The sequence below is a fragment of the Mya arenaria genome, chromosome 1, assembly GCF_026914265.1.
Source record: "Mya arenaria isolate MELC-2E11 chromosome 1, ASM2691426v1".
Lineage (NCBI taxonomy): Eukaryota > Metazoa > Mollusca > Bivalvia > Myida > Myidae > Mya > Mya arenaria.
Window position 1 is genome coordinate 30,168,664 of NC_069122.1, and position 21,094 is coordinate 30,189,757.

Sequence of the window (21,094 nt, forward strand, 5' to 3'; positions counted from 1 at the left end):
GATCCGGACCGGCCAAAATATAATATGGACCGGTGACGTCACAGAACTGTATTTTAATCAAAATACAGTGATATACGGACCGATCGAGTTTATATATACAAAGAAGGGACAAATCTATTTGAGGTATAATATATACAATTATGTAATGCCATTGTTTTAATTAAGTATTTGCGAGTCAATTTAAGTTGTCCCAACGTGTAACAGGTATACACTACAAACCACGCCTTTTTTGCATACTCCGCATATCGTCGCGATTTTTACTTTCCGCGGTCTTTATATTTTTAATCTGATAATGCCCAACGCGTCCATACCTACAATTTCCCCCCGCGTTCTACCGCGTCGAGTAACTGCGATATGCGGCGTTGCGAATTGTTAATTAATGATAAATACGGAAGCTGTCAATTCTCTGAAAGCTTTTCCTTTGTTCACGTCCTGTACATGTAATTCGTTTCAATTTTATAAAGCCATACAAACTCGACCCGTAATCTACATATCTTCGTTCGTACTCTAAACGTAGTTTGATCCTGAAGATTATGCTTTGCAACGTTGAAAGTATATAGTAACCTTGTTCGAAAAAATCTAAATTTCCAATGCCCTCGTTAAACATGAGTGATTCTGAATAAAAACTATATTGTGTCAATTTACTTATTAAAAATACGTTACTTAACACTCAATAGATGATGATTTATTGGCATATCGGCAAATTTGCCTTGGGCCATTTACAAATATAACCATAAATTATGGCCAAGACGTACAAATAACATGACAAACAATAAACATACAAGCAAACATAAATAAAATTTATATAAGTGATACAAGACTAAGCACAAATTTGTTTTGTATTTACATAATTAACATTATAATTTTACCGGTCTATATTAAAATACTCTACACGTTAAAGTTTGATTTATATATTCCAGCGACATAGTTATCAAGATTGGGGATGAGATTGCGTCGCACCTTTACCTGTTAATTATCTGTATGTCGCGGCAAGCAACATCGCGCCGATACACCGCGTGCATGTTTTCTGAAGTCTTGTGCGAAAGCAACAGAAGAACGCGTCGATATATCGGAATATATCCCTGCGAATTTCGGCGATGACGCAATCTCTCCCGCGGTGGCAACGTGTTTTTTTTACAAGGTAACGCGTGGTTGGTAGCGTATTATTTACATGCTAAACATACATAACTAGGGATATGATAGTGTCAATGTAAGGCCACATGCGAACACAACTGAACAGTCCATACGAGTACACAAGTCAATTCATATAAAAATGCTGATCTATAATTGAAATAGACAAAAAACAGGTATTATGTTCGGCGGGATACATGAAATACTTTGTATTTACACCACAACTTCCATTCCTTAAATGAACTGCCTTTCGGCAATTGCGATTATCAGCCAATGAACGCATTATCTTCGGATATGTTCGGATCGCAATCATCGCATAACAAGATAATTATATGGAAATTGTTTATCTTGTTATTGTTTGTATTATGTCAGCAGATCCTGTGAACAATAAATCAACATTTTAGAAAGCTTTTGACACGTTAAATTATTTGAAGTCATTACTATTTCGATTTTACGTTTAAAACTGATTTCAAGTCGTTGATCTTTTCCCGCGTTATTGTTACGTCATTTGATTAAATGTTTCCGGTTACAGTAGGGTCGTTCTATAAACAGAATATTTTTTAACAATTCTTGAGTGAAATAATGATATTGGTGTAAAGAAAAGTAATGAATTGCTGGATTGATTTCATTATCAAGGGTATGGACGCCATTGGGCTGGTAAAGTACGCTTGGAGTCCTTTAACTAGCCCAATTGCGTTCAAACCCCGATAATGACATCACTCCCACAATTCATTCTTCAAGTGGACGCATACCGTGCACGAGGCTAATGCATCTATTTAGAAAAAGAAACACTTTGCACGCAGTATACTGTATTGAAGGCTTATTGAATAAAGCATTTAATTTACCATTAAATGATATATATTAATGTTTCACGGGTAAACACAACTGAAACCAGCATCGAAACAACCATGTCATTTAGTTGAACATAACCCTTTGTATCAAAATATTTAGCCTCCTGCATTGCCAGATTGTTATATAATTGGGGATTTAATTCAGCAGACATCGTCTACAGATGCCGATGGTTTCTGTAAGAGCGTACGAAAACTCACGTATTCATTTGTACACTTTAAACAGGTAATTGAAAACAATCTTAATAATTACTTAGATTAAATGCAGAGCTGATAAGTTGCCAAGATCGCAGACCACTCTCATATTTACTTTTGTAATATTTGTTTCCAAGGGCATATGAAAATAACCATCTCAAAATATCCTACATAAGCAGAAAATACGAACAAGAAAGTTCCATAATGATCTAAGTACCAACGGAGTATCAGGTAAGAAGATCATGAAGTGTGACGTCACAAGCTTTAAATTTAAACGACACAGTCATGCCGGCTAAAATAAATGTATAAAAATAAACACTTGCATATTCAAAGTGATCATATTTTATAGATGCTCAAAACAGTATATCCCTTTCAAATTGCTATAATATAGAACCAATATCTTGTTTCAAATAGTCATAAAGCTATCTCTAAGGATTGGATTAGAACGTCCATGTGCGCTTGTATAATAATACTTATGTTAAACTTATGTTAAACCAGTGCTGGCAAGAAATCTTATCATTGTATGTATCAATATCATGGAAATCAGATGGTATAAAGATCAAATATCATTACTAAAGTCAAAAAGAATTCGATCAATCGTTATATTTCATAAAATTGAGGATCAAGATTATACAACTCGCCACACCATACAATGTACATCTTGGAATACCACATGCAATATATGCATGCATGCTTGGAAAATATAGAACGTACAATTAGTCTGGCGGCGTTTCTCTTGTGTGTCCTTAGATTAAAAGCAAAATTTGAAATTATAATCGAACTCAAAATGTATACGAACAAACAATTCTGCTTGTGGCTTTCTGTACTTTTTGGCGATCAAAAATAAGCGGATATCATTTTTCAAGGTTCAAGGTACTTTCTTTACAGTACATGTTCAGTTATTTTCTCTAGTTTAGTTTTCAATGTTCTTTCAAAGAACCCTGTCCATGATAACATGACAGCATGAGTATATGAGGCAAAGAAATACATAATAAGAAACGAGACTATTTCAAAAGAAAATAACAGGCAGTAAACTCTTATTAAAAGCAATATAATGGAAGGGACATATGTTTAACAATGATTTCAAGAAACTTGTAAGATGTAAATATGATTAAAGTAAATCTTATTCCTTTTCGCATGTAAGTTTAAATCATGTATTGGCAGCGTTAAAACGTATTTAATATAACTCTTTACATAGTTTCTGGCACACCTTTCTACATTTGCACAATAAGTTGTTACCTAAACACAATAGAAATCTAAATAATATCATACTTGAATTGACGATGATGCTGCTGATGATGATGATGATGATAACGACGACGACGACAACGACGATGACGACGACGACGACGACGACGATGATGATGATGATGATGATGATGATGATGATGATGATGATGATGATAATGATGATGATGATGTGCATGGCTGTCGACTGATGTAACAAACGTTCATGTAATAATAAATATTTGACGATGTTTGTCCAAAATGAATATTATTTAAGAAATGCCTGAATTTATCACACTTAAAATCAAATTATTAAAATCGAATGTAGGACAAGGTATGCCATGGACACAACCACACATGTCATTGTCATGACATTTCTGACTATGTGAACACATCCTCCCAGGTCATTTCTATGCCAATTTTGACTAGGTGAACCATACTTCCCAGGTCATTGTCATGCCATTTTTGACAAGGTAAACAAAACCTCCTAAGCCATTGCCTTGCCATGTCTGACATAAGTAAACAAAAATTCCTAGCTCATTGGCATGTCATTTTTGTCTAGGTGAACAAAACCTCGCAGGTCATTGCCATGTCATATTTACTACGTGAACAATTCCTCTTACATCACAAACATGCTAGATCATTGGTACATTGTGGACAATACATTCCAGATCATTGGTACATTGTGGACAATACATTCCAGATCATTGGTACATTGTGAACAAAACATCACAGATCATTGGTACATTGTAGACAAAACATCACAGATCATTGGTACATTGTGGACTAAACATCCCATATAATTTGTACATTGTGGACAAAACATTCCAGATAATTGGTAAATTGTAGACAAAACATTCAAGATCATTGGTACATTGTGGACAAAACATCACAGATCATTGGTACATTGTGGTCAAAACATCACAGATCATTGGTACATTGTGGACCAAACATCACAGATAATTGCTAATTGTTGACAAAGCATCCCAGATAATTGGTACATTGTGGACAAAACATCCAAGATAATTGGTAAATTGTGGACAAAACATTCCAGATCATTGGTACATTGTGGACAAAACATCACAGATCATTGGTACATTGTGGACTTAACATCCCATATAATTTGTACATTGTGGACAAAACATTCCAGATAATTGGTAAATTGTGGACAAAACATCACAGATCATTGGTACATTGTGGACAAAACATCACAGATCATTGGTACATTGTGGATAAAACATCCCAGATCATTGGTACATTGTGGACAAAACATCACAGATCATTGGTACATTGTGGACAAAACATCACAGATCATTTGTACATTGTGGACAAAACATCACAGATCATTGGTACATTGTGGACAAAACATCACAGATCATTGGTACATTGTGGACAAAACATTCCAGATCATTGGTACATTGTGGACAAAACATCACAGATCATTGGTACATTGTGGACAAAACATCACAGATCATTTGTACATTGTGGACAAAGCATCACAGATAATTGCTAATTGTGGACAAAGCTTCCCAGATAATTGGTACATTGTGGACAAAACATCCCAGATAATTGGTAAATTGTGGACAAAACATTCCAGATCATTGGTACATTGTGGACAAAACATCACAGATCATTGGTACATTGTGGACTAAACATCCCATATAATTTGTACATTGTGGACAAAACATTCCAGATAATTGGTACATTGTAGACAAAACATCACAGATCATTGGTACATTGTGGACAATACATTCCAGATCATTGGTACATTGTGGACTAAACATCCCATATAATTTGTACATTGTGGACAAAATATTCCAGATTTTCCTGGCATCGAAGCCAATTCCAAATTATGTAACAATCAATTACATTTAAAACTAGTTGAAAATTTTGTAAAAAATCACCTACTTTGGTGTGAACAATTGGTACATGCGCACATTTTTTATATCAAATGTCCTGGATGACTTGTTTTTGCAATCATGTATGATTTAAGTAAAACGATACACACACAAAAGACATACAATGATTTCTTAACAGTTAAATAATACAAGCGATATACTTTGGAGTGTTTGTTTTTTTAAACTCGGGAATATACGGGTACGAAGCTAATAATTCAAAGAAACAACAACAACATTTGTTAAATATAATATAACCTGTAGCTATTTCATACGCTTTTTAACGTTTTAATCATTTACATCAAATGACTTAAACATGAAAAAAAATATTTGTAAAGCTTAAAATAATGTTATCAGTACCTAAAGCATATGCTTTTAAAGTTTTAATCATTAAAATCAAATGAGTTAAACATGAAAATGCATCATGTTTTGCATCAACCTACATTGTGTGCCTAAAATGCATCTGGCAATATGTAATCGTCTGGTCTGCCGTTGTTCTTATTAATTGCGTTTCTAATTTTGAAGTAAGTGTTATTATCTGTGCTGTATTCTCGTATAATTAACTATTATGATCGTGATAATGCACAGGCTTGTTTTGGGACTGCTGCTATTCAAACTCTCTCCTTATCTGTGGCAGGTATGCAGAATGAATATTTACATTTGCAAAGTTTCCTCAATAAACGAATACTTTCCGGTTATAAAATATTAACAATAACATATATCTTGATATTTGCATTATTAATACGACGTGTCTGAGATAATGAGATATAAAACTATTATAAATTCATAAATATAAACTATTTTATAACTCCCTGGATATACGTTTCCTTAACTATAAGACTATGAATACTAAAATCTTGTTTTGTTTATTTGAATTTATCAAGGTCTAATCGCGCCTATTGGCTGCGTTTCGGCTCGACTCAGTTTAACTTTAATTGTGTTGAAATGCAATAAGTATCATAAGATAAAAGTGACTGCAATACCTTGTGAAATCCAGATATAATTGATATGGTGTATCTGTTATTTTCGAGATAATTTCTAAATGCTACAATATTTCTATTAGAATTGTTTTGTTGCCAATATATCACGTTAATTATTCGTTTTGTCAAATGCTTTTTTACGAGATAGATGAATTTTGTCCAGATAAGTTTTATTTGTAAATGCATTAAAGGGGCAAAATGCCAGATGGTTGTAAAATCGGCAAATAAGTACTACCATTGAATGGTCAATACGGGCTAATATGCGTATTTTATATGATGAATAAATTATTCTTTCTGAGACACGTTATTAGGACAGATACATATACCGATGTTTTTTTAAAAAAAAACAACTCTGATTTACGTGCCGGACAACTCCAGTAAATTTCAAATCGAATAAATACGCAAAAACTGCAAAAAATAAATGTGTCGTATGTGATGTGATCAGTAAGTAATATTGCGTTGTATACAAAGATTTCAATTTGACGTAAGTTTTTGACACATTTATTTATTCTTACAGTTGTATCATTTGTTTTCTAGCACATGAAATGCTATATCTATAATATTACGGTTCAATTTCCTAGAAATATACGGACAGTTATGCAATGACATTGTTTCTAACTAAGTATTTGCGAGTCATTTTAAGGTATCACTTAGTTTAACAAGTAAATCATTTACATGTTTGTGCGTAAACATGCACGTGCTACGTGCGATCACAACTACACAGTCCACCATCGTAGATTAACACAGAGTACACAATTCAATTCATATAACAATGTTGATCTATTATTTAAATGGACAATAAACATTCATTTCTTTCGGCGGAAAATGTGAACTACTTTGTGGGCGCATACCGTGCACGAGGTTTATGCACCAATTCAGAAATAGAAACAAATTGCACACGGTATACTGTATTGGCAGCTTATTGAATTAAGCATTTAATTACACATTAAATGATAAATGTAGATGTTTCAGGGGTAAAAAACTGAGATTAGCACCCGTACCTTGCCTTTGAGTTGAGTACAACCCTTTGTATCAACTATTTCAGCCTCCTACATTGCCAGATTATTATATAATTAGGGATTTAATTAGACAAACAATGTCTGCAGATACAGGTGGCTTCTCTAATGGCGTTCGAAAAGTCACGTATACATTGGTACACTTTAAACAGGTAATTCAAAATAATCTTTATAATTACTTGGATTAGATTCAGAGCCTATAAGTAGCCAAGAGCATAGACCACTATCATATTGTATTGGTAACATATGTTCTTAAGGGCCTATGGCGGTAAATATTTCGATATCCTACCAAAACCGACAATACAAAGAAGAAAGTTCCATAATGATCTAAGTACACAGCCGCCACGCGTTTGTGCACACTTCGCACATCGCATAGATTATTCCTTACCGCGGACGATATCTTTTTGAGTTAACATTTCGCGGCAATTGAAGCATAATGCCATTTCACCGCTTTCCACCTCATCGAGCCACCGCGTTACACGGCGATACGAGGTGTTAATTAACGGTTAAAATGTCATTAAGGTAGCTGTCAATTTTTTGAAGGCGTTTTCTTTGTTCCGATTCTATAACGGTTATTGGGGATATATAGATCATTCTCATTACAACGTGATACGTTTGATTTTGGTATTTTACAATCAATAGTGATGGACACTGAACTTGATCCTCATTATCGATTAATCAAATGGACATACTGATTAATTGATAGTATTAAACGATGATAATAAAATTGGTTCAAAAAGAATATAACTTTTGCTATTTCGCTTTTTTTAAAATGACCCTGATAAATAAAATAAAATTTATTGCATCTTTAAAGAATCAGATAAAAAATAAAGTGACAAATTTTTGTAGCTGAATCTAATCTGAAAACTAGTTATAACGTACGAAAGTATTATTATATTTTAACTGTACTGTTACAAAAACACATAAAATTTATTTTACGTTTTTAAGGCTATTGCAAATAAATCAGATATGGCGAATTGCACCACGAAAGTTTCCTTCCCAGAGTTCGGAAAACAGACTTTTCGAGATATGGTTGAAAACGCAGATGCCAGTGATGCAATCATATGTTATCTGTTATTCAGAATTTTAGGAAGTTCGATTAAGTAAGCCAACAAGGTAAACGTCTTTATATTTCAAAATATATCTCTCTTTGTTACGTTGAACAGTGTTTCAAACGATAATCTGTAACGGCGTTCGGTGTGTAGTAATTACGGGATTACCAAATGGGAAGTGTTGTGAACAGAATTGGGTATGGGGTAAAGGAAAGGAGTTAAAGCGGTTTTCGAGCGGTTTAGATCGCACTTAAAATTAATGGAAATGGATAAAAAAGACAAAGCATCAAAATACCACACTTTATACATCGCGAAATTGTATATAATAATTGCAACATTTTAAAATGTAATTCACTGGATTTTACAAAAATAACCAGTGTTCCAATTGACATCTAATCCGGAATAACTTTTGATTGTTCCACGCTGCAAAGGCGAAAGCTTCACTGATTTAAAAATCAGATATAGATCGAATTTCACTATGCATATATACATGTATCTTGCGTTCGGTACTTCGTCGTTAGATATGTTGTGTTTGCCCCTTCTAATTCTGAGGTATACCTTCTATAGATTTATAGGTTCAGATTATAGAATCAAAAATTTAAAAACATCCAATTAAATTATCAATTTATTGTGCCGAAAATCTTAGAATTGAAAGAGTTTATACTGGAATTTTCTCAGCAATCTGCTCAAATTAGTGATAGTCGAGTCAAGTCAACAATCTATTTAGAAGTAAAGGCCACCGGCCCGAAAATCATAACATGCAACGTGAACAAAGAACATGGGTTGTGACACAGAAATTAATCGATATATGCCTAATTTGTTTATCAAAGCATGATTACTTCCCCTGACGTTTCACTATTTATATTCTATGGGAGATTGTATACATAATAAGTTAGTTTGCATAGTTCTTCAGATTGATATGTCTTTAATACGTTGTAAAAATCTTCTTATTCCGTACCATTAGAATAATTATAACATATAAAGAAAGCATGGTAGTCGTTCATAGATAGCATATTATTGATATAAGTAGCATAGCAACTACGCCCATCTTCATCTTAAGACTCAAGCAATAAGTTACATTGTAAAGAGCACCTACTACTAATAAGTCGCAATAATTTGCGATAAAATATCATACAATTTGAAAAATAAAATACGCACAACTTCAATCTTCCACGCTCTCAAAGAACAATATATGTATTAGTATTCATATCTGCACCAATATTCTTCCTGCAAAATCATTCGGTATATAATCAATCTTTGGACAAAATCAATAGCCCTAAATTAAGGTAGGTATAAAATCAATTGAATAATGAGGCATGTGTTAGCAACAGCATCTTGACTAGCTGGAAAGGCGCAGTCATTTACTTGTTTAGCTCAAGATAAACGTTCTTTTAACAGTTCATGCAAAACGAAGAACCGAAAAAATACCTTTCTCAATATAAAGAAAAATATTGCAATGCTTTACGCAACAGGTAAAAATTGAAGGATACAGATAAAGGATATATATCTGGCCAATGTTCTAATCTATCGGATATGAAGCCCGTTCCTATGTTGCATTTTAGAGAACCCTGTAATTCCATCTGTATTTTTATCAATAAAAATATTAACTGTGAAAGGGCTATGTCTAATGAATTTCTTCTAATCTGAACAATGAACATTCACAAGTAAAAACATTTTCATAAAAACAAATAATTGCTTTTTACAAATTAATTATATTATCATGTATCTCGATCGTCGCATTATTTATACGACGTTTTATCAAAGAGCTTGATACATATACAACTTTCGTTATCACATAATGCAATCTTTTAAACAAAACAAATTTTGATGCAAACATCAATGGCACAGGCGAATAGGTTAAAGTGTGAATAAAAAGATATCCATCATAATTTAAATGGATGTTCTCTTGTGTTGTTTGTGAAACCGGAGTACACGAAGGAAACCAACGTGTCCGAACAAAGGTCGCTTAGATGTGAAACAAGTTACGCACCACTGCGCTACCCGGACATCTCAACTATCCGAAAAGTAGATATGTGAAAAACAGTTCAAACATCTAGGATCGTAATCAATTTATTTGAGATGTTTTTATATTGAAATTTAAAGATGATGATAACGATGATGCTGATACTGCTGCTATTGTTGCTGCTAATGATGATGATGATGATGTTGGGGATGATGATAATGATGATGATGATGATGATGATGATAATGATGACGACGACTATGATGATGATGATGATGATGATGATGATGATGATGATGATGATGATGATGATGATGATGAAGTTGATTATGTTGATGAAATTGACGAAGAACATGGTGATGATGAAAAAGATGAAGAAGAAGAAGAAGAAGAAGAAGAAGAAGAAGAAGAAGAAGAAGAAGAAGAAGAAGAAGAAGAAGAAGATGATGATGATGATGATGATGATGATGATGATGATGATGATGATGATGATGAAGATGGTGATAAAGATGATGATGAAGATGATAAAGATGATGATGATGATGATGATGATGATGATGATGATGATGATGATGATGATGATGATGATGATGATGATGATGATGATGATGATGATGACGATGATGATGACGAAAAATAAGAAGAAGAAGAAGAAGAAGAAGAAGAAGAAGAAGAAGAAGAAGAAGAAGAAGAAGAAGAAGAAGAAGAAGAAGATGATGATGATGATGATGATGATGATGATGATGTACAAAACATCCCAGATTATTTTTGCAACCAAAGCCAATTCACATTATGAAACAATCAATTACATTTAAAATAGTTTAACATTTGCTTCTACCTACTTTTGGGTGATAAATTCGTCCATACTGACACATTTATGGGATCTAATCTCCAGAATGACCTGCTTTTGCAATCATGTCAATATGATTATACTTTAATGATAAATACAAAAAACAACAACAATTAATATGATTTCGTAACTGTTAAACTATACAGGCGAAATATTTGCGTTATCTGAATTGGGGAATTAGAAGCTACGAAGCCATTAATTAAAACAAAACAATCAACATTTATAAAGATAAATATAATGATATATGTACCTAAATAATATTCTTTTTAAAGTTTTAATCATTTGAATCAAATGAGTTAGACATGAAAATGCATCATTTTTGCATCAACCTACATTGTGTGCCTAAATGCATCTGGCAATATGTAATCCTCTGCGGTCTGCCGGTGTTCTTAATTAATTGCGTTTCTAATTTTGAAGCAAGTGTTATTATCTCTGCTGTATTCTCGTATAATTAATTATTATGATCGTGATAATGCACAGGCTTATTTTGTGGCTGCTGCTAGTTAACATTCTCCTTATCTGTGACAGGTATGCAGAATTAATATTTATATTTGCAAAGTTTCCTCATTAAACGAATACTTGCCGGTTATAAAATATTTACAATAGCATTAATCTTGATCTTTGCATTATTAATACGACGTGTCTGAGATAATGAGATACAAAACTATTATAATCTCATGAATGTAAACTATTTTATAACTCCCTTTATATACGGTTCCTTAACTATACGACTATGAATACTAAAATCTTGTTTTGTTTATTTAAATTTATAAAGGTCTAATCACGCCTATTGGCTGCGTTTCGGCTCGACTCAGTTTAACTTTGTGTTGAAATGCAATAAGTATCATTTGATAAAAGTGACTGCAATACCTTGTGAAAACCAGATATAATTGATATAGTGTATCTGTTATATTCGAGATAATTTCTAAATGCTACAATATTTCTATTAAACCTTTTTTGTTGTCAATTTATCACTTTAATGATTCGTGTTGTCAAATCCATTTCTAATGAGTTGAATGATTTTTGTCCAGATAAGTTTTATTTGTAAGTGCATCCGATTAAAAGGGCAAAACGCAAGATGGTCCCAACATCAGCAAATACAATTTTACCACAAGGCAATCCTAGAATTGTCAATACGGGTTTATGAGTATTTTACATGATGTATATACTATTTCATTGTCGCTGTCTCAGTAACGTTATTAGGACATATTCATATATAGACGTTATTTTTAAATTGGATCTGATTTACGTGCCAGACAACCCCAGTAAATTTCAAATTGCGCAAAAATTGTAAAAGATAAATGTCTCGTTAGCGATGTGATCAGCAAGTAATATTGCGTTGCACACAAAGATATCAATTTTATGTAAGTTTTGACAAATTACTTTCTTCTTGCAGTTGTATCAATTTGCTGTCTAGCCCATTAAATGCTATATCTTTAATATTCCGGTTCAATTTCCTAGGAATATATGGACAGAAGATATTAAAACTATGGTAGTACCTGCTACGTTGAGTTTGGACTCGACACACTTTAACCATCCAAATAGCGTTCATACCCCGATAATGACATCAATCCCTCAATTCATTTTTAAGTGGACGCATACCGTGAACGAGGTTATGCAACAATTCTGAAATAAAACAAATTGCACGCAGTATACTGCTTTGGCAGCTTATTGCATTAAGCATTTAATTTCACATTAAACGATAAGTTTAAAGGTTTCAGGGGTAAACAAAACTGAGATTAGCATCAATACCATGCCTTTGATTTGAACATAACCCTTTGTATCAAATATCTTAGTCCCTGCATTGCCAGATTGTTATATAATTGGGGATTTAATTGGGCAGACATCGTCTACAGATGCAGGTTTCTCTAATAGTGTACGAAAACTCAGGTATACATTAGTACATTTTAAAGTTATACGTTCAGCGGTAATTAGAAAAGTACGTGAGCATAAATAAAGTTAAAATTTTATGATAGACAAATTCATATCATATTCATTTGATGTTACATCTTATTTTTTATAAAGAAAACTCGCATTTGTTGATGTTTTGGAGATCAAAGATATCAACTTTCGAATTACCCGCCACAGTTCGTAGCCGTTCGTAGCCAGCTTCGGAATCGATCATTTGCATAATATATGAATGAAGTGCCCGTATGTAAACAACCGATACTGGCAATAGCAACTTTCATTTAGCAACTAACATGATCAAAAGAAATGTTTCTAACGTTACCAGTTACTCTTGAGGTTAGAGCATTATTTTCTTTTACTACTAACCGACTTTTTAATGAGGTAATGAAGGAACTTGCTTTTTATTGTTTATATTTTCTAAATTCTACCATAAAATCAAAAGGCATGTCTACAGTAACTGAAGTGGGTGTGGTAAAATTACGTTAATATTCAATCGCGCCTAATTTATCATAGATATCGTACAGTATTATGTTTGGAGCAACGCATACTTGTAAATAAACGTGTATTTGATTTCTGGACCATAAATTCATTATTGATTGACTTATTTCTAGTGTAAAAAAGAGGAAACTAAAAGTAAAACACGTAATGATCTGGGTGTCAAGTAGATAATTTACTGTACAGTATAGATACAATTCTTATTTTTTGTATTTTCAATCACCTCCAAGCATACCCTCATTCCAATTGATAAAGAGAATGTTGGTGAGCCTGATCCGTCGATTCAAATACCATAACAGAGTCAACCAAAAAAACAACAGCATAACTTTATAACACATCATCATAGAAATCCATCTTAAATGTGTATTGGAATGAACTTGAATGATGCAGAGAGTTAAGAATCCAAAACTAGATCACTCTATAGTTTAACACAACACATGAGTGAAACTGCACACTTCAAATTTAAACCACAAGTAATAATTAATATGTTATGGGGGGCACAATTATGTTTGGAGGGTACTCCTTTCCATATTTTTTTTATATTGTATATTTTAAAGCTGAATTCTCACTAATTGGCCGTTTTGACTACTTATATATCATTTGTCTTTAATTGCCAATATACTCCCAAATGTTCTTCACGTTTCCAAGAAGTGTCAGTATTTGCAATTGAACTATGAACTTGTAAGAATTATGCAACAGTCAATTGTAACTACGACCCCAACTCCCCCCAGGTCCGGAGAAATGGGCCGTGTTTTATCTCCCAGGTGCACCTGTAGTGATGGGTGAATGCGGTGGTTTTGTCTAGTGCTTAAATGCTTAAATAGCGGGGAATGAGCCTTACCTTTGATCCCCGGGATACAGTTTCATTGGGTGGGGATTTTACAAGCAGTTCAGGGATATTTTCTGGACCTTAAGTCAAAGTCCCTACTTACCGCAACGGGATGGGGACACATGGTAACAACTGGCTGGTGCGTTATTTTGGAATAAATGTAAACAAGTTGATCAATAATGAGAGTCGGCTTCAGGGCTTTTTCTATAGTACCCACAGGTCTGACTATCAGACCCATTCCCAAAGCAAAATATACAATATTTTTCGCAATCTTCAGAAAAAATCCTAGTCAAACAAAGGCCAAAAAACAAACATTATTATGGAAGTCTTTTACCTGTATTTGCTCATTCAGCATCCTAATTAACTATGTGTTATGTGGTCTAAAGTTTTGGAAATAATTGAAATCAGAAATTATTGATTTTCATCACATTCAGAGATTTATCAGTATGAAATATTTTGTTTCATGATTTATTGCTAAATATATTTATGCCCCAAGTACTGATATTTCAGCCATTTAAGGTCTTTTGAACGGGAAAATAAACTTATATATAAAAAATCTCAATTTGCAGTAGACTGAAAATCGTTTGTGTTTTTTTCTGTAAAATTTCCCTATTTAGGAATATTCGCAACTCAAAATTTCCCAAAATGTCTAGTGTATTTTTCCCCAAAAAAGCGCTGCCCTATTTTAAAAGTACAATTTTACTTGTAATATTATTTATTATCTTTACAAACAAGTGAGCAAGCTGACAAAGCTGCGAATTCAGTCAGCAATTATAAGGGCCATCAAGATGGAGCCAGGGTTCATAATGCTCGTAATTGAGGTGGTTGACCAGAGTCTGAGGAAGGGAGTAGAACTCCAAGCTGCTTTAAGTGTGCGACAACTGCCGGGACATTTCAATGCAGAGTAAAAGAGTTTGTTGTCGCCGGGAAGCCCGTCTTTTTCAAACTGCTGTAAGAACCTTATAGAAACTAAATTTCAGCATAGATCTAAGACATGAGTGTACCTAAATGTTTAATAAAGTAGTTTATGAACAATTTTATTACACATTTCATGTGAATTTATAAGCTGGTTTTACATTATTTAATACTGCTATTGAGTTCTTAAAAGTTTGTTCTGAGAAATGGATACTTGACAACTCATTTGCATGTTTGTACTTATTACTTCTTAGGAAGTCTCGTGTTGTATTTTTCTAAAAAAAAACCCAGAATACTGAGTATTATCTTGTGGTTTTAAACATCTTAACATGCATGTAGTCACACACAGATAGAACAAATTGAATTGTTGGCATGTATGAAATATGGGAAGTGTTATTTTATAAACATTTTAAAGGTAGTTTATATGCTGGCAAAGTTGGTATCTTCTAAGTAATTGAAAGCACTGGTACTTCTGTTAAGGTGAGTGCTGAGTACTTTCTTGAACATTTGTACTGAAGTAAGTATGACTTAATAGTAGCACATCGCTGGATATTTCTTATTTTTAATCTTAGTATTCGTGATTTATGCTACTTGCTTTTGATAAACATTCCCTTTTTCAGGACTCTGACCTCCTTGTTTTGAATGAAGAGTATCTAACCCTTGCCCATTTGATTAGGCACGATATCCTTGTGTTCATTGATGAGGAGGACCAGGCGCGACCCAACCGCTACTAGGCGACTAATATTGTGTTCTGACACAGAGTTATTTTTGGGCTGGTGACAGGAGGGTTAATCCCATATGTTGTGTATGGAGAGTCCAGAAAACCTTCCCGATTCCCTAAGAACAATACACTGGCCTTGTGCCAAGGAGGGTTCAGTAAATGAACACAATTTTTGCAGACGAATCTTATCTGTTCTCTTGATTTTCTTAAATATTAAAATATGATATAAACAATATCAGGTCATTTTTGTATACTATTGTGAATGACTTGTTCTTTTATAAATACTTATTTGTACTGTCTTTGGTTGCTAAACTGTCATTAAGTAATTATCCTCGTTTCAATTTGAAAGCCAGAAAACCTGCATGCTATGTATACTCATGTTATTGTTTATATTTATGCACCCTTCGAGGAAGAGGGGTATATTGCATTTCACATGTTGGTCGGACAATTTTCAGCTTTGTTGGTAGACCAAAGCTTGTCTAAGTGATAACTCAACAATTGAGGGACAGATGGTCTTCAAACCTGACATGAATGTTGGGCCTGACTAGTATATGACCCCTATTGATTTTAGGAGTCATTGGGCCATTGGTAACAGTCACAGTGACCTTTAAGTTGAAAAGGTTAACAAAGATTCTCTGAGCGATATTACAACAATGTCTGGCCCTATGATCATCAAACTTGACATTGAGGCTGGGTATGACCAAATCTGATTTAAGGAGTCATTGGCCCTAAGTGACGAAAGTGCATAAAGAATGAACGAGTGATAAATCAACAATGCCTGCACCCATGGCTTTCAAACATGATAAGGGGATTGGGCTTTACCAGTAGATGGTTCATTTTGTTTTCAGGGGTAATCAGGTCAAAGGTGAAGGTTACAGTGACCTTGAAAGCATATTCGTGTTATTACTTGACAATGCCTGCACCCATGGTCCGCAAACTTGCCATCTAGGTTGGGGGTGACCAGTTGATGACCTTATAGATCTTAAGGTCAGACGTCAACCCATATTCATGATTAAATATTTTGTCATATTTACTTATTCCCTGCTGCTGTGGGGATTCATTTTTATCTGCAAAAATCAGTATTCATCTGAACATGATTTAGAACTTTACCTACAATCCTCACACTTTGAACGGTCATAATCTTAAAACTGCCGCAAAGACATCCAATGTCAATGATAAGTCAGCTGTCATTTCAGTTAATGCATATTTAATTCAATTTGCGGAATAATCCTGGTAACTTGGCGCTTGGAAAGGGGGTTCATATATTTGACAAACATTTCTTGCTTTTCTGTTTAAAAGCGCTTTCAAATGACACTCAAGCAATATGTCTTTTTGAATCCAAATTTCACATTTTATCTTTAAAGTGTGTCAAACCTTTGTCAACCTTGTTTAGAAATAATCAATTGAACCTATAGCAGGCACAATTTTGATACAACCGATTTCTTAAGTATAACTAGGATTAATTTGCAATAAACTAATTTCCCACAAAGAAGTAAATAACTGAATTAAAACCATGAAGATCCCACAGTTTTTTTACTTCTTTTTGAGTTAAAACTCAAATCTAATATAAATCCGATAATTTGTGTAATCAAAATATTAAAAAAAAATAGCTGCCTCTGTGTGCACCAGAAGAGTTGTTCGGAATGGTCAGTATGTCTAATTTGCAGGTATGTGACAATTGCTCCTGAAGTGCTTATTATATGTTGAAAGTTCATATAAACAGATGAATTCTTGACAATGCTAGTCAATTTGCTACGCCACAAAATACCCAACCACAACACTGTTCTGAAATGGTCTTAAAAATGTTTGTTTAGGTTAACATCCCCAAAATTACATGGCAGGTAAGGTAGAGATTTTATTAAAAAAAAATGCTATATCTTGTGATTGTTGTCATTTTCTCGCAAACATCACTATTTCTAGCCAGTGTAAATATATATAACTGTTGTTAAAGAGCTATATAATGTCAAAAGTTAATGAGATTTAATGTTTAAAAGAAATACTAAAGTTGGCCCAGTTAACTAAATCTAACTCGTCTTAGTGTTGTGGTTATTTGTTTTTTCTTTTACAGAAAGATTTCATGAAAAACAAATGTTTAATGTGACATTTTGTTTATTTTTGAGAACTTCACCATGATAATCATCACAAATCAATATACATGTATAAAGTTCAACTTTCAAAGTATCCTATCTGCTTTTGAGATAACCTATTTTCAAAGGGTTTTGGTCACATTCCATCCACTTTAATACAAAATCAAACTGTTTTTGGAATACTTCAAATTCGTTAGCATTTAGAAAGTGACACGACTCATATAGCTGAAGAGAACAATTATACACACATATTTACATGATTGCGAGTACATATTTTGCTTCTAGTACCCAATAATTTCTTAAGAAGTGACTATATTTTTTACCGTATGTGACAAACTTGATCTCCCTTAACATTTCATTAAGGGGAATATTCTGATTAAGTTTGAACACATGTTATCTTACCAAGCAATACCAAGGTTTGATTATATAATGTTTTAAAAATACAATCAAGTGACTTCCATTCAGTCAACATGTGACCTAGTTTCAAACAAGACAACAATGAGACCATTGTCATAAAGTTTCATGAATATTGGAGCACATAGTAAAACTCTAGAAATGTCTCTTATTAAACCTAGATTCTTGCTCGCTGTACAATTCCCTGCTTGGTTTAGATGATAACTTTTCAAGGTGGCTAGAAATTTGTCGAGGGTAGTGCTTCTCCATAACAGCCTTTCTACCCATACCAAAAAATTGTTGTTCAAGTGACACATGAAGATCAGTTTCTTCAGCGACTCTTTGTATGTATAGGTCTTTTTTCTTTCGCTGGGTTTACTGGGAAATAATATTGCCATCCTCTTCGTTTTGTTTCATGCACGGTTTAGTCTGCAAACAAAATAAGAAATGTTTTATTTACAGAATAAGATTTGACCACATCACACACGCACGCACGCACGCACGCACGCACGCACGCACGCACGCACACACGCACGCACGCACACACACACACACACACACACACACACAGAAGTATCTAGAAGATGAGATAGTTATCGAAAAATATATTTCCACTTTTCACAAAAAAGTTCGCCAAAGAACCAGACCAAGTTGCACCCTCACAGCTATACCAATTTTACAACACAAATATAAACCAATAATATAAGATTGCTGACAAAAAATCAGGTGGCAGTTTTTCATATTTCCGTTCGAAAAATAATGTTTTGTGGCTTGAAAATGCATAAACATCACTTTTTTTAAGTTAAATATAAAAATCTGTGATCAGTCTTATATAACTGGTTTCCATGAATTCTCAATTTAATTCGCTCGTTCCAAGACAAAAAATATAACAGTGGTCAAAACGTTCAATCTGTAGGAGTGCAGCTTTCAAGCCTAAAAATGCGATCAGATCATTTCAATTTCATGAATTATGATGCAGTTATTTTATGAAATGCTTATTCTTGTTTCCTCTATAAATAGCCTGAATTCCCTGATTTTTAATATAAAAATACAATTATAGGGTATAAATTCAAATTTCTACTAATATAAGATGTGAAAAGAGTCAAAGCTTGCTACATTAAATTTATTTACATGTAGACAAGCTAGAATGCTGTCTTTGATGGAAGGTGGTTGTCAAGGACAATCACTCTGAGGGCTTTAAGGGTACTAAAGTTTTTTTGCTTGTTAAGCCATGGTGAATTCCTCTCGTCTTGGCTCAGGGGCCCATGACTTTACTCATAATATTGAATTGGGGGAAGCCACTCATGCCCATCCGTCAAATGGTGGAGGTGAACAGCTGAGATGCCCTTACAATAAACAGAATTTCATTTTTTTTCCATTGATCTACTTATATCATCAATAAATGTAAATGTTAATTATCAATATTATACTAAATACTTAATCAATATACAAACATATACTTCCAAGTTCAAATCACTGCATTTTCATGACACAAATATCAGGCCTTATTTGATAAAAAGGATATTAACCTCTTTTCTACCTTTTCATGATTTTTAAAGCTGCATTCTCACCTATGGACTGTGTAAACATATTTTTTTTTTCAATTTTTTTTTTTAAATTTATTAGCCACTTTTTAAGCTTATATCATGAAACCAGTGATATAAGATATACTGACAAAAGAGGTGAGTGCAGTTATTCATACTTACTTTCAAACACTAATGAAAAAAATGAGCTTTTTGGAGTTCATAAAACGATCCTTTGATTTACTATATTTGAAAAGTCCAAATGATGTTTTTGATATTTGCAAAAAAAAATGTACATACAGTACACTTAGCATGTTCAAGCCAGGTTTAAATCTGTGACATCACCAGCCTCCTGACATCCGAGTCTTGAAGTGTGATGTCAATAGATACTGAAACCCAAAATACTGTAATTTTTATTAACTATTATTATAGTATGTTTATATAGAAATTTCAGCACATCATTTATCTTATAATAAATAAACCCTTGGTACATGCATTTTGTAGAGTTAAAACATGTATATACAAAACAGAAATATAAAAAGAAAATATTGTTTTTGCGTTATTTTTTTTTGCATAAAAGATGTATGGACTACCTTTAACATGTTGACTAGTATCACATATATGTACAAATTTCAATTTCAAGCCAGGTTCTTAAATTATTGATATAAAAATGATAATAAATGATTTTTTCAAATGCCAATACAATCATAAGCATGATCAAAACAATCATTGAAATTAGACTTTTTGATGCCCAAGAAGCCCTGATTCGCATACTTTAGCTTTGAATCAAATTTCAAACGACCCCTGCTATAATGATTCAGAATTTTAGTAAGACCCGAGGCATTTTTTCAGTGCAGGGCTTACTAGCTTATGTTAATTTCGACCAATTGTCAAAAGGAATGGATGTTCTTAACAAAAGAATGTTTTTTCACAGCTTATTAAAGGGCTGTATTTTCACATTTGTTGGATTGGCTCAGGTAGTCATTTTTTTTTGCTATGAGGGGAATTGTACAAGTTAACAGGGATAACAACAAAAAAAGACATTGAATGCAATTTTTTGGTAATA

The 21,094-nt window shown here is 33.3% G+C and overlaps 1 pseudogene; it reads right to left on the minus strand.

Annotated features, from left to right (window-relative positions):
- Positions 1-3,440: 3,440 nt before the first annotated feature.
- LOC128226253 (uncharacterized protein DDB_G0271670-like) lies at positions 3,441-11,021 on the minus strand (annotated as a pseudogene).
- Positions 11,022-21,094: the final 10,073 nt, after the last annotated feature.